Source organism: Pseudophryne corroboree, chromosome 1 (assembly GCF_028390025.1).
Source record: "Pseudophryne corroboree isolate aPseCor3 chromosome 1, aPseCor3.hap2, whole genome shotgun sequence".
NCBI lineage: Eukaryota > Metazoa > Chordata > Amphibia > Anura > Myobatrachidae > Pseudophryne > Pseudophryne corroboree.
Window position 1 is genome coordinate 336,971,792 of NC_086444.1, and position 12,714 is coordinate 336,984,505.

A 12,714-nucleotide genomic window follows, 5' to 3' on the forward strand; every position below is an offset into this window, starting at 1 on the left:
AGGACATGCACACTTTAACCAACCCATCATTTCAGTGACAGGGTCTGCCACACGACTGTGACTGAAATGACGGGTTGGTTTGGACCCCCACCAAAAAAGAAGCAATTAATCCCTCCTTGCACAAACTGGCTCTACAGAGGCAAGATGTCCATCTCATCATCATCCTCCGATTCATCACCGTGTACATCCCCCTCCTCACAGATTATTAATTCGTCCCCACTGGAATCCACCATCTCAGGTCCCCGTGTACTTTCTGGAGGCAATTGCTGCTGGTGAATGTCTCCACGGGGGAATTGATTATAATTAATTTTAATGAACATCATCTTCTCCACATTTTCTGGAAGTAACCTCGTACGCCGATTGCTGGCAAGGTGAGCGGCGGCACTAAACACTCTTTCGGAGTACACACTGGAGGGAGGGCAACTTAGGTAGAAAAAAGCCAGTTTCTGCAAGGGCCTCCAAATTGCCTCTTTTTCCTGCCAGTATACGTACGGACTGTCTGACGTGCCTACTTGGATGCGGTCACTCATATAATCCTCCACCATTCTTTCAATGGTGAGAGAATCATATGCAGTGACAGTAGACGACATGTCAGTAATCGTTGGCAGGTCCTTCAGCCAGGACCAGATGTCCGCATCAGCACTCGCTCCAGACTGCCCTGCATCACCGCTAGCGGGTGGGCTCGGAATTCGTAGCCTTTTCCTCGCACCCCCAGTTGCGGAAGAATGTGAAGGAGATGTTGACGGGTCACGTTCCGCTTGATTTGACAATTTTCTCACCAGCAGGTCTTTGAACCTCTGCAGACTTGTGTCTGCTGGAAAGAGAGATACAACGTAGGTTTTAAATCTAGGATCGAGCACGGTGGCCAAAATGTAGTGCTCTGATTTCAACAGATTGACCACCCGTGAATCCTGGTTAAGCGAATGAAGGGCTCCATCCACAAGTCCCAATGCCTAGCGGAATCGCTCTGTTTTAGCTCCTCCTTCAATGTCTCCAGCTTCTTCTGCAAAAGCCTGATGAGGGGAATGACCTGACTTAGGCTGGCAGTGTCTGAACTGACTTCACGTGTGGCAAGTTCAAAAGGTTGCAGAACCTTGCACAACGTTGAAATCATTCTCCACTGCGCTTGAGACAGGTGCATTCCACCTCCTTTGCCTATATCGTGGCCAGATGTATAGGCTTGAATGGCCTTTTGCTGCTCCTCCATCCTCTGAAGCATATAGAGGGTTGAATTCCACCTCGTTACCACCTCTTGCTTCAGATGATGGCAGGGCAGGTTCAGGTGTTTTTGGTGGAGCTCCAGTATTCTGTACGCGGTGCCTGTACGCCGAAAGTGGCCTGCAATTCTTCTGGCCACCGACAGCATCTCTTGCACGCCCCTGTCGTTTTTTAAATAATTCTGCACCACCAAATTCAAGGTATGTGCAAAACATGGGACATGCTGGAATTTGCCCAGATGTAATGCACACACAATATTGCTGGCGTTGTCTGATGCCACAAATCCCCAGGAGAGTCCAATTGGGGTAAGCCATTCTGCGATGATCTTCCTCAATTGCCGTAAGAGGTTTTCAGCTGTATGCGTATTCTGGAAAGCGGTGATACAAAGCGTAGCCTGCCTAGGAACGAGTTGGCGTTTGCGAGATGCTGCTACTGGTGCCGCCGCTGCTGTTCTTGCAGCGGGAGGCAATACATCTACCCAGTGGGCTGTCACAGTCATGTAGTCCTGAGTCTGCCCTGCTCCACTTGTCCACATGTCCGTGGTTAAGTGGACATTGGGTACAACTGCATTTTTTTAGGACACTGGTGACTCTTTTTCTGAGGTCTGTGTACATTTTCGGTATCGCCTGCCTAGAGAAATGGAACCTAGATGGTATTTGGTACCGGGGACACAGTACCTCAATCAAGTCTATAGTTGGCTCTGAAGTAATGATGGATACCGGAACCACGTTTCTCACCGCCCAGGCTGCCAAGGCCTCAGTTATCCGCTTTGCAGCAGGATGACTGCTGTGATATTTCATCTTCTTCGCAAAGGACTGTTGGACAGTCAATTGCTTACTGGAAGTAGTACAAGTGGTCTTCCGACTTCCCCTCTGGGATGCCGATCGACTCCCAGCAGCAACAACAGCAGCGCCAGCAGCAGTAGGCGTTACACTCAAGGATGCATCAGAGGAATCCCAGGCAGGAGAGGACTCGTCAGACTTGCCAGTGACATGGCCTGCAGGACTATTGGCTTTCCTGGGTAAGGAGGAAATTGACACTGAGGGAGTTGGTGGTGTGGTTTGCGGGAGCTTGGTTACAAGAGGAAGGGATTTAATGGTCAGTGGACTGCTTCCGCTGTCGCCCAAAGTTTTTGAACTTGTCACTGACTTATGATGAATGCGCTGCAGGTGACGTATAAGGGAGGATGTTCCTAGGTGGTTAACGTCCTTACCCCTACTTATTACAGCTTGACAAAGGCAACACACGGCTTGACACCTGTTGTCCGCATTTGTGATGAAATAATTCCACACCGAAGAGCTGATTTTTTTTGTATTTTGACCAGGCATGTCAATGGCCATATTCCTCCCACGGACAACAGGTGTCTCCCCGGGTGCCTGACTTAAACAAACCACCTCACCATCAGAATCCTCCTTGTCAATTTCCTCCCCAGCGCCAGCAACACCCATATCCTCATCCTGGTGTACTTCAACACTGACATCTTCAATTTCACTATCAGGAACTGGACTGCGGGTGCTCCTTCCAGCACTTGCAGGGGGCGTGCAAATGGTGGAAGGCGCAAGCTCTTCCCGTCCAGTGTTGGGAAGGTCAGGCATCGCAACCGACACAATTGGACTCTCCTTGGGGATTTGTGATTTCGAAGAACGCACAGTTCTTTGCTGTGCTTTTGCCAGCTGAAGTCTTTTCTTTTTTCTAGCGAGAGGATGAGTGCTTCCATCCTCATGTGAAGCTGAACCACTAGCCATGAACATAGGCCAGGGCCTCAGCCGTTCCTTGCCTGAGACGCTTTTAATTTTGATTTTTGGGTCATTTTTTTACTGATCTTTTGTGTTTTGGATTTTACATGCTCTGTACTATGACATTGGGCATCGGCCTTGGCAGACGACGTTGATGGCATTTCATCGTCTCGGCCATGACTAGTGGCAGCAGCTTCAGCACGAGGTGGAAGTGGATCTTGATCTTTCCCTATTTTTTTAACCTCCACATTTTTGTTCTCCATATTTTAATGCGCACAAGTAAAAGGCACCACAGGTATACAATGTAGATGGATGGATAGTATACTTTATGTATGACGAGTGACTGACGACACAGAGGTAGGTACAGCAGTGGCCTACCGTACTGCTATATACAGTATAATGGACCTGGTGGACACTGTCAGCAGACTGCGTTTATAGTATAAAGAAAAAAAGACACCACAGGTATACAATGTAGATGGATGGATAGTATACTTATGGACGACGAGTGACGACACAGAGGTAGGTACAGCAGTGGCCTACCATACTGCTATATACAGTATAATGGACCTGGTGGACACTGTCAGCAGACTGCGTTTATAGTATAAAGAAAAAAAGACACCACAGGTATACAATATAGATGGATGGATACTAGTGTACTTTATGTATGACGACGAGTGACGACACAGAGGTAGGTACAGCAGTGGCCTACCGTACTGCTATATACAGTATAATGGACCTGGTGGACACTGTCAGCAGACTGCGTTTATAGTATAAAGAAAAAAAAACACCACAGGTATACAATGTAGATGGATGGATACTAGTATACTTTATGTATGACGACGAGTGACGACACAGAGGTAGGTACAGCAGTGGCCTACCGTACTGCTATATACAGTTTAATGGACCTGGTGGACACTGTCAGCAGACTGCGTTTATAGTATAAAGAAAAAAAGACACCACAGGTATACAATGTAGATGGATGGATATACTACTAGTATACTTTATGTATGACGACAAGTGACGACACAGAGGTAGGTACAGCAGTGGCCTACCATACTGCTATATACAGTATAATGGACCTGGTGGACACTGTCAGCAGACTGCGTTTATAGTATAAAGAAAAAAAGACACCACAGGTATACAATGTAGATGGATGGATATAGTATACTTATGGATGAGTGACTGACGACACAGAGGTAGGTACAGCAGTGGCCTACCGTACTGCTATATACAGTATAATGGACCTGGTGGACACTGTCAGCAGACTGCGTTTATAGTATAAAGAAAAAAGACACCACAAGTAATGGTATACAATGTAGATGGATGGATAGTATACTTATGGACGACGAGTGACGACACAGAGGTAGGTACAGCAGTGGCCTACCGTACTGCTATATACAGTATAATGGACCTGGTGGACACTGTCAGCAGACTGCGTTTATAGTATAAAGAAAAAAAGACACCACAGGTATACAATGTAGATGGATGGATACTAGTATACTTTATGTATGACGACGAGTGACGACACAGAGGTAGGTACAGCAGTGGCCTACCGTACTGCTATATACAGTATAATGGACCTGGTGGACACTGTCAGCAGACTGCGTTTATAGTATAAAGAAAAAAAGACACCACAGGTATACAATGTAGATGGATGGATATAGTATACTTATGGACGAGTGACTGACGACACAGAGGTAGGTACAGCAGTGGCCTACCGTACTGCTATATACAGTATAATGGACCTGGTGGACACTGTCAGCAGACTGCGTTTATAGTATAAAAAAAAAAACACCACAGGTATACAATGTAGATGGATGGATAGTATAGTATTATATTACTTATGGAGGACGAGTGCACTGACGACACAGAGGTAGGTACAGCCGTGGCCTACCGTACTGCTATATATATATATATAATATACTGTATAATAATAACGGACCTGGTGGACACTGTCAGCAGACTGCTAAACTAGTATGAAGGAAAAAAAAGCCACCACAGGTATACAATGTAGATGGATGGATAGTATAGTATTATATTACTTATGGAGGACGAGTGCACTGACGACACAGAGGTAGGTACAGCCGTGGCCTACCGTACTGCTATATAGTATATATATATATATATATATATATATATATAATATACTGTATAATAATAACGGACCTGGTGGACACTGTCAGCAGACTGCTAAACTAGTATGAAGAAAAAAAAAGCCACCACAGGAGTGTTTTTCAGGCAGACAAACGTATACTGGACTGGTGGTCACTATCAGCAAAACTGTGCACTGTACTCCTGCTATAACTGCTCCCCAATCCCCACAATTAGGCAGTGTGAGCAGTGCACTCAGCACAGATATATCATGCAGCAGTGCAGCACACTGAGCACAGATATGGTGGAGCGTTTTTTTCAGGCAGAGAACCAACGGATTAAACTGGTGGTCACTACTATTATAATCAAAACCCTGCACTGTACTCCCTAACAGCTGCTCCCCGTCCCCAATCCTCCCCACAATTATAACTAAGTCACTCTGTGTCTTTTCTACTATAACAGAGAGGACGCCAGCCACGTCCTCTCCCTATCAATCTCAATGCACGTGTGAAAATGGCGGCGACGCGCGGCTGCTTATATAGAATCTGAGTCTCGCGAGAATCCGACAGCGGGATGATGACGTTCAGGCGCGCTCGGTTTACCCGAGCCACACGGGAGAATCCGAGCACGGCTCGGACCCGTGTAAAAAGGCTGAAGTTCGGGGGGGTTCGGTTTCCGAGAAACCGAACCCGCTCATCACTACTATCTAGTGGTATCTAATTCCAGACATTACCGCCGTCTAATTCCAGATATATTACTGGCATATAATTCCACACATTAAAAAATGGAGAACAAAAATGTGGAGGGTAAAATAGGGAAAGATCAAGATCCACTTCCACCTAGTGCTGAAGCTGCTGCCACTAGTCATGGCAGAGACGATAAAATGCCATCAACGTCGTCTGCCAAGGCCGATGCCCAATGTCATAGTAGAGAGCATGTAAAATCCAAAAAGCAAAACTTCAGTAAAATGACCCAAAAATCTAAATTAAAATCGTCTGAGGAGAAGCGTAAACTTGCCAATATGCCATTTACGATACGGAGTGGCAAGGAACGGCTAAGGCCCTCTCCTATGTTCCTCATGACTAGTGGTTCAGCTTCACATGACGATGGAAGCACTCATCCTCCCGCTAGAAAAATGAAAAGAGTTAAGCTGGCAAAAGCACAGCAAAGAATTGTACATTCTAAATCACAAATCCCCAAGGAGAGTCCAAATGTGTCGGCGGATGCGATGCCTGACCTTCCCAACACTGGATGGGAAGAGGTGGCTCCATCCACCATTTGCACGCCCCCTGCAAGTGCTGGAAGGAGCACCAACAGTCCAGATCCTGATATTCAAATTGAAGATTTCACTATTGAAGTACACCAGGATGAGGATATGGGTGTTGCTGGCGCTGAGAAGGAAGTTGACGATGAGGATTCTGATAGTGATGTGGCTTGTTTAAGTCAGGCACCCGGGGAGACACCTGTTGTCCGTGGTATGAATAAAGCCATTGACATGCCTGGTCAAAATACAAAACAAAATCACCTCTTCGTGTGGAATTATTTCAACAGAAATGCGGACAACAGGTGTCAAGCCGTATGTTGCCTTTGTCAAGCTGTAATAAGTAAGGGTAAGGATGTTAACCACCTAGGAACATCCTCCCTTATACGTCACCTGGAGCGCATTCATCAGAAGTCATTGACAAGTTCAAAAACTTTGGGTGACAGCGGAAGCAGTCCACTGACCACTAAATCCCTTCTTCCTCTTGTACCCAAGCTCCTGCAAACCACACCACCAACTCCCTCAATGTTAATTTCCTCCTTAGACAGGAACGCCAATAGTCCTGCAGGCCATGTCACTGGCAAGTCTGACGAGTCCTCTCCTAACTGGGAATCCTCCGATGGATCCTTGAGTGTAATGCCTACTGCTGCTGGCGCTGCTGATGTTGCTGCTGGGAGTCGATCGTCATCCCAGAGGGGAAGTCGGAAGACCACTTGTACTACGTCCCAGTGACGTGCGGTGAGGTCAGTGACTGGGGAGGCACTGGCTTATAACAGAACTGGATTTACACCAGAGTATGAACCCATTGGTTCCATGGGCATTATACAAAAGGTGCAACAGTCTTACTTTAAAGATGTTATGCAAGCAGTAAAGTATTAAGATACACGCAGGGCTGGCCCGAACATATTTTTTGGTAAGCGATTATATAATTGGTGCTCATGGGAAAAGAGCAGTTGTAGTGGCCCTTACACATTATACTCATTACGGCCGGGATTGTATAAAATGACAACTTTGTTCTAGGAGAGTAAACAGTTACTTTCTCCACTGATGGGTATCACTGTACACAGGAGTTGGAATGGGGACAGGTGCTTACTGTCACAAAACATACATGATCTATATACAATGTACAGCAACATTGGTAATGCAGCTCGCCACAATGCAAATGTATGCTGCAGTGTACATGGTAATGCAGCGGGGGCTGGGTTCATAACTTGTAGTGGAACACAGCTTTGTGAACTTCAGCGCATCCCGCTTCAGTGCAGTGGCGTCCATGTTTGCGGCCGCTGGGGGTTAACTCACAGCACAGACACTGATGCAGCCAGGGCAGGTCTATACTGTGTATGATGTGCTGGGTGCTATGAGGTACACGACCAGGCAGCAGCAGCTGAACAGATGTGTCCTGCTGGGGGCTCCAGTGCTCCTCTCCCGCCTCCCTGTCCCTGCAGCATCAGCTTGATCATCTATATACAGAGTACCTTACCTTCCCCCCTGGCCCCCTAACCCTCCCTCCCTGAAAACTAAACCTAACCCTCCGGGGGTAGTGCCTAACCCTCACCCCGCCTCCCCGCAGCCTAAACCTAACCCACCAGGGACACAGCCTAAACCTAACTCTCCCCCAGCAGCCTTAACCTAACTTCCCCCCTCCCTGCATCGTCCCGCTGGCTTGTCATTTGGCATCCTGGCTGTCAGGATTCCGGCGCTGGGATGGTGAACCTATTCGGGATGCCGGTGTCGGCATTCCGAATAGTGGGGCTTATTCAGCATGGATTGCAGAATTTGCTAAAAAACAGAATCTGCAATCCCTTCTGTGGCATGCTAATTGGCAGGCCCAGCTATGCAATCGTAAAACAATTGCGATTGCATCGCTCATGCAGAAATTAGGGATGCGTATGCAGGAGGGCCACCGCCATTTTTTACATCGGAGCGGCTGCATGTGATGTCATGCAGCCACCCTGAAAACGCAGCTGACCTTCCTCTGTTTTCCCCACACTGGCCCCACAATGGTCTATCGCCACCCCCCCGCCTGCACTGCGAACGTCTATGCCTGTCAATCAGGCAGAGGCGTTTGCACCCATTGCGAACCATCACATTTGGTGGGTGCACATGCAGTACGGAACCTGTGCGTGTGTATTGGCACCACGGAGGGTGAATTGTGGTCCCATCACGACAGCGATGTAATCTGAATTAACCCTTGTGTTGGGTTTTCCGGCGTCAGTATTCTGATGGCTGGTATCCCGATAGACGGGATCCTATCCGGATCCCTCCTGTGGGATCTGTGTGAGTTTATTACTGAGGAAGAAGGATGCCAGAATTTTTTTAGGCATCTGCTCACACACAGTATATTTTGGGAGATTACTGAGGGCAATACCATAGTGGCTATCCTCCCCTGTCTCACAGAAACCTGGTATGTGACAGCCCAGAGAGGGAGCCTGAGCCTGACTTCAGTGTCATCACTCAGCATTCATGGCACTACACAACAACCAGACCTTAGCAAAGTTAGGGAAGAGCCCCAGCCTCCATCTTCCTCCCACTCCCTGTCAGGGCTGTGCTGCTGCTGCAGCATGTGTGAGAGAGGGACATATACTCGAGTTACTGTTATCAGTAAAAGTCACATCCAAAGGCAGTAGCTGAGGGCTGGGAAACTCAAGGCTGGAGCAGACAGTGACACACAGCCTTCTCCTGCCATAGCCCTGACCCTGTCAGCAGTAGCCTGATCCTACCTGACTGTAACAGCCAGGTGTTGGGAACCAGAGCCCCCTGATAACAATGCTACCCCTGCAGCTGGTATAGATGTGTGGGATTGTGCACCCTTATCTACTTACATCACCATCTGTAGACGACCAGCACCTGGAGAGGGAGAGACGGAGAGAGGGAGGGAGGGAGGGAGGGAGAAAGCCGGACACTGCACTGACAGCAGGAAACACTGCTCAGTGCTGGAGCTACTGACCAATCAAATCTGCCTCTCTGTCAGGGGCGTGCTCTGAGGTGGGATGCAGGCACTCTCCTGTCACTGAGGCAGATCTATTGGTGCCTCTACTCTTATGTTTTTCAATGGGCTTTTCCTGCCCTCGGTTTGGCCCCGCCCCCTACCCGCCTCCAGCCTCAGACACTTTAACATTATCAGTGTGAGGCAGCGCTCTAAGCTGCCTCCCACCCACAGTTAGCAGTGTTTCCCCTGCAAATATGATTAGAAAAATGCAAAGAAGATAATTATGACACAGAACATGTGTTATAAATATCTTCTTTGTATTACTTCAATCATTATGACAGGGGAGGCACTGCCTCCCCTGACTGCACGTCCCTGCTACTTCCAGTAGGCAATTGACTGTCTAACAGTCCTTTGCGAGGAAGATGAAATATCACAGCAGTCATCCTGTTGCAAAGTGGATAACTCAGGCCTTGACAACTATGTTGGTGTTAGATGTTCGTCCGGTATCCACCGTTAGTTCAGAGGGACTTAGAGAATTTCTTGAGGTAGTGTGTCCCCGATACCAAATCCCATCTAGGTTCCACTTCTCTAGGCAGGCGATACCAAGAATGTACACAGACGTCAGAAAAAGTCTACTCAGTGTCCTAAAAAATGCAGTTGTACCCACTGTCCACTTAACCACGGACATGTGGACAAGTGGAGCAGGGCAGACTAAGGATTATATGACTGTGACAGCCCACTGGGTAGATGTATTGCCTGACTCGGAAACCAGAAAACATCATCATCCCGGTTTGGATTTCATATAAGGAGCCGCGCATCCCCGCCATTTTCACTCCGGCATTGGAGAGTGTAGAGAGAGGACGTGTCTCCGTTCTCTCAGTATCCTCAGTGTCCGTGTCTTGTGCTGAATCTGTCCAGTCACAGTGGTGGTGTCCTCTGCTGCCATATGTACAGTGCTGTCCAGTGGTGCTGTGTTGTGCTGCATCAGTTCAGTGGTGGTGTATTGTGTTTCATCAGTCCAGTCACAGTGGTGGTGTCCTCTGCTGCCATATGTCCAGTGCTGCTGTATAATAAGTCCCTTACAGTGTTGCTGTGTTGTCCTGCATCAGACCAGTGGTAGTGTCCTGGCCATCAGTCAGTCCAGTGACCATTCACAGCTGTGATGTCATCTGCTGCCATATGTCCAGTGCTGCTGTATAATTATCTGTGTTGTCCTGCATCAGACCAGTGCTAGTGTCCTGTGCATCAGTCAGTCCAGTGACCATTCACAGTGGTGGTGTCCTCTGCTGCCATATGTCCAGTTCTGCTGTATAATAAGTCCCTTACAGTGTTGCTGTGTTGTCCTGCATCAGACCAGTGGTAGTGTCCTGGCCATCAGTCATCCCAGTGACCAGGCAGTCACAGTGGTATATGCTGCTGCTATATGTCCACTGCTGCCGTATAATAATAATAATAATAATAATAACAACAACAACAACAAGTCCCTAACAGTATTGCTGTGTTGTGCTGCATCAGACCAGTGGTAGTGTCCTGGCCGTCAGTCATTCCAGTGACCAAGCAGTCACAGTGGTATACGCTGCTGCTATATGTTCACTGCTGCTGTATAATAATAATAACAACAACAACAACAAGTTCCTTACAATGTTACTGTGTTGTGCTGAATCAGACCAGTGGTAGTGTCCTGGTCAACAGTTATTCCACTGACCAGGCAGTCACAGTGGTATACGCTACTGCTATATGTCCACTGCTGCAGTATAATAATAATAATAATAATAATAATAATAATAACAACAGCAACAAGTCCCTTACAGTGTTGCTGTGTTGTGCTGCATCAGACCAGTGGTAGTGTCCTGGCCATCAGTCATTCCAGTGACCAGGCAGTCACAGTATATGTCCAGTGGTACTGCCATTTAATTCCAGTGATTTGAAAGTATATTTCCAGTGATTTTGCCATTTAATGCCAGTGATTTTGCCATTTAATTCCAGTGATTTGGACGTATAATTCCAGTGATTTGGACATATAATTCCAGTGATTTGAATGTATAATTACAGTGATTTTGCAGTATAATTACAGTGATTTGGACGTATAATTACAGTGATTTTGCAGTATAATTCCAGTGATTTTGCCATTTAATTCCAGTGATTTTGCCATTTAATTCCAGTGATTTGGATGTATAATTCCAGTGATTTGGACATATAATTCCAGTGGGAATTATTTGTGTCGCTTGGTTCAGTCATACAGCTACCTCATTGCACCTCTTCTACATCTTTGCATGAGGTGCTGTTTGGGGCCTAGATTTTGAAAAGTGCCATCCTGTCTGACACTGCCTTATGAGTCCAGGGGTACTGCTGTATTAGTCCTGGGGTACTGCCGTATAAGTCCACCAATTGCAGAATTTTAAAAAAAATTGTGGCCCACTCTCGACAGTCAGCCACTGCGTGACATTACTAGATGGGCCAGGTGGTTGTGTCGCTTAGCTTAGTCATACAGCAACCTCGGTGCACCTTTTTTTTCTTCTTTGCATCATGTGCTATTTAGGGCTTTTTTTTATATCTGCCCTCCTGTGTGCCACTGCAGTGCCACTCCTAGATGGGCCAATTGTTTGTGTCGCTTGGCTTAGTCATACAGCTACCTCATTGCACCTCTTCTACATCTTTGCATGAGGTGCTGTTTGGGGCCTAGTTTTTGAAAATTCATCCTGTCTGACACTTCAGTGTCACTCCTAGATGGGCCAGGTGTTTGTGCCACACGCTTGTGTCGCTTGTCTTAGTCATACAGCAGGCTCGATGCACCTCTTTTTCTTCTTTGCATCATATGCTGTTTGGGGACTAGTTTTTGAATAGTGCCATCTTGTCTGCAACTGCAGTACCACTCCTAGATGGGCCAGGTGTTTGTGCCGCACACTTGTGTTGCTTAGCTTAGTCATACAGCCACCTCGGTGCAACCTTTTGGACTAAAAACAATATTGTGAGGTGTGAGGTGGTTCAGAATAGACTGGAAATGAGTGGAAATTAACGTTATAGAGGTTAATAATACCGTAGAGCAAAATTACCCCCAAATTCTGTTATTTTAGCTGTTTTTATGTGTGGTTTTTTTCAAAAATCATCCAATTCCAAAACCCGAAAGGGTGGTTTTGGCAAAACCAAGCCAAAACCAAAACATGAAAGTGGAATTAGAACCAAAACCAAAACACAAAACATGAAAAGTGCCAGCCGCACATCTCTACAGTTAAGCAGCTCCCATTGAAACTATGAGGGCTGCTCTTTTGAATAGAAACAGGAGATTGCAACTGATATCTCAGAGATCTACAATATCTGTAACAGTCCCTGGCATGGGCATATTGGGATGAAAAACTACCTTGGGAAATTTATAGAAGCAGCCCTAATGGTGGTGCAGTCTGATGAGGGGGTGAGGTCTGTTGAGGGGAGACAGGAACTATTCTCATAGTGCCTGATTGTACACAAATGGGGTCTTCCTT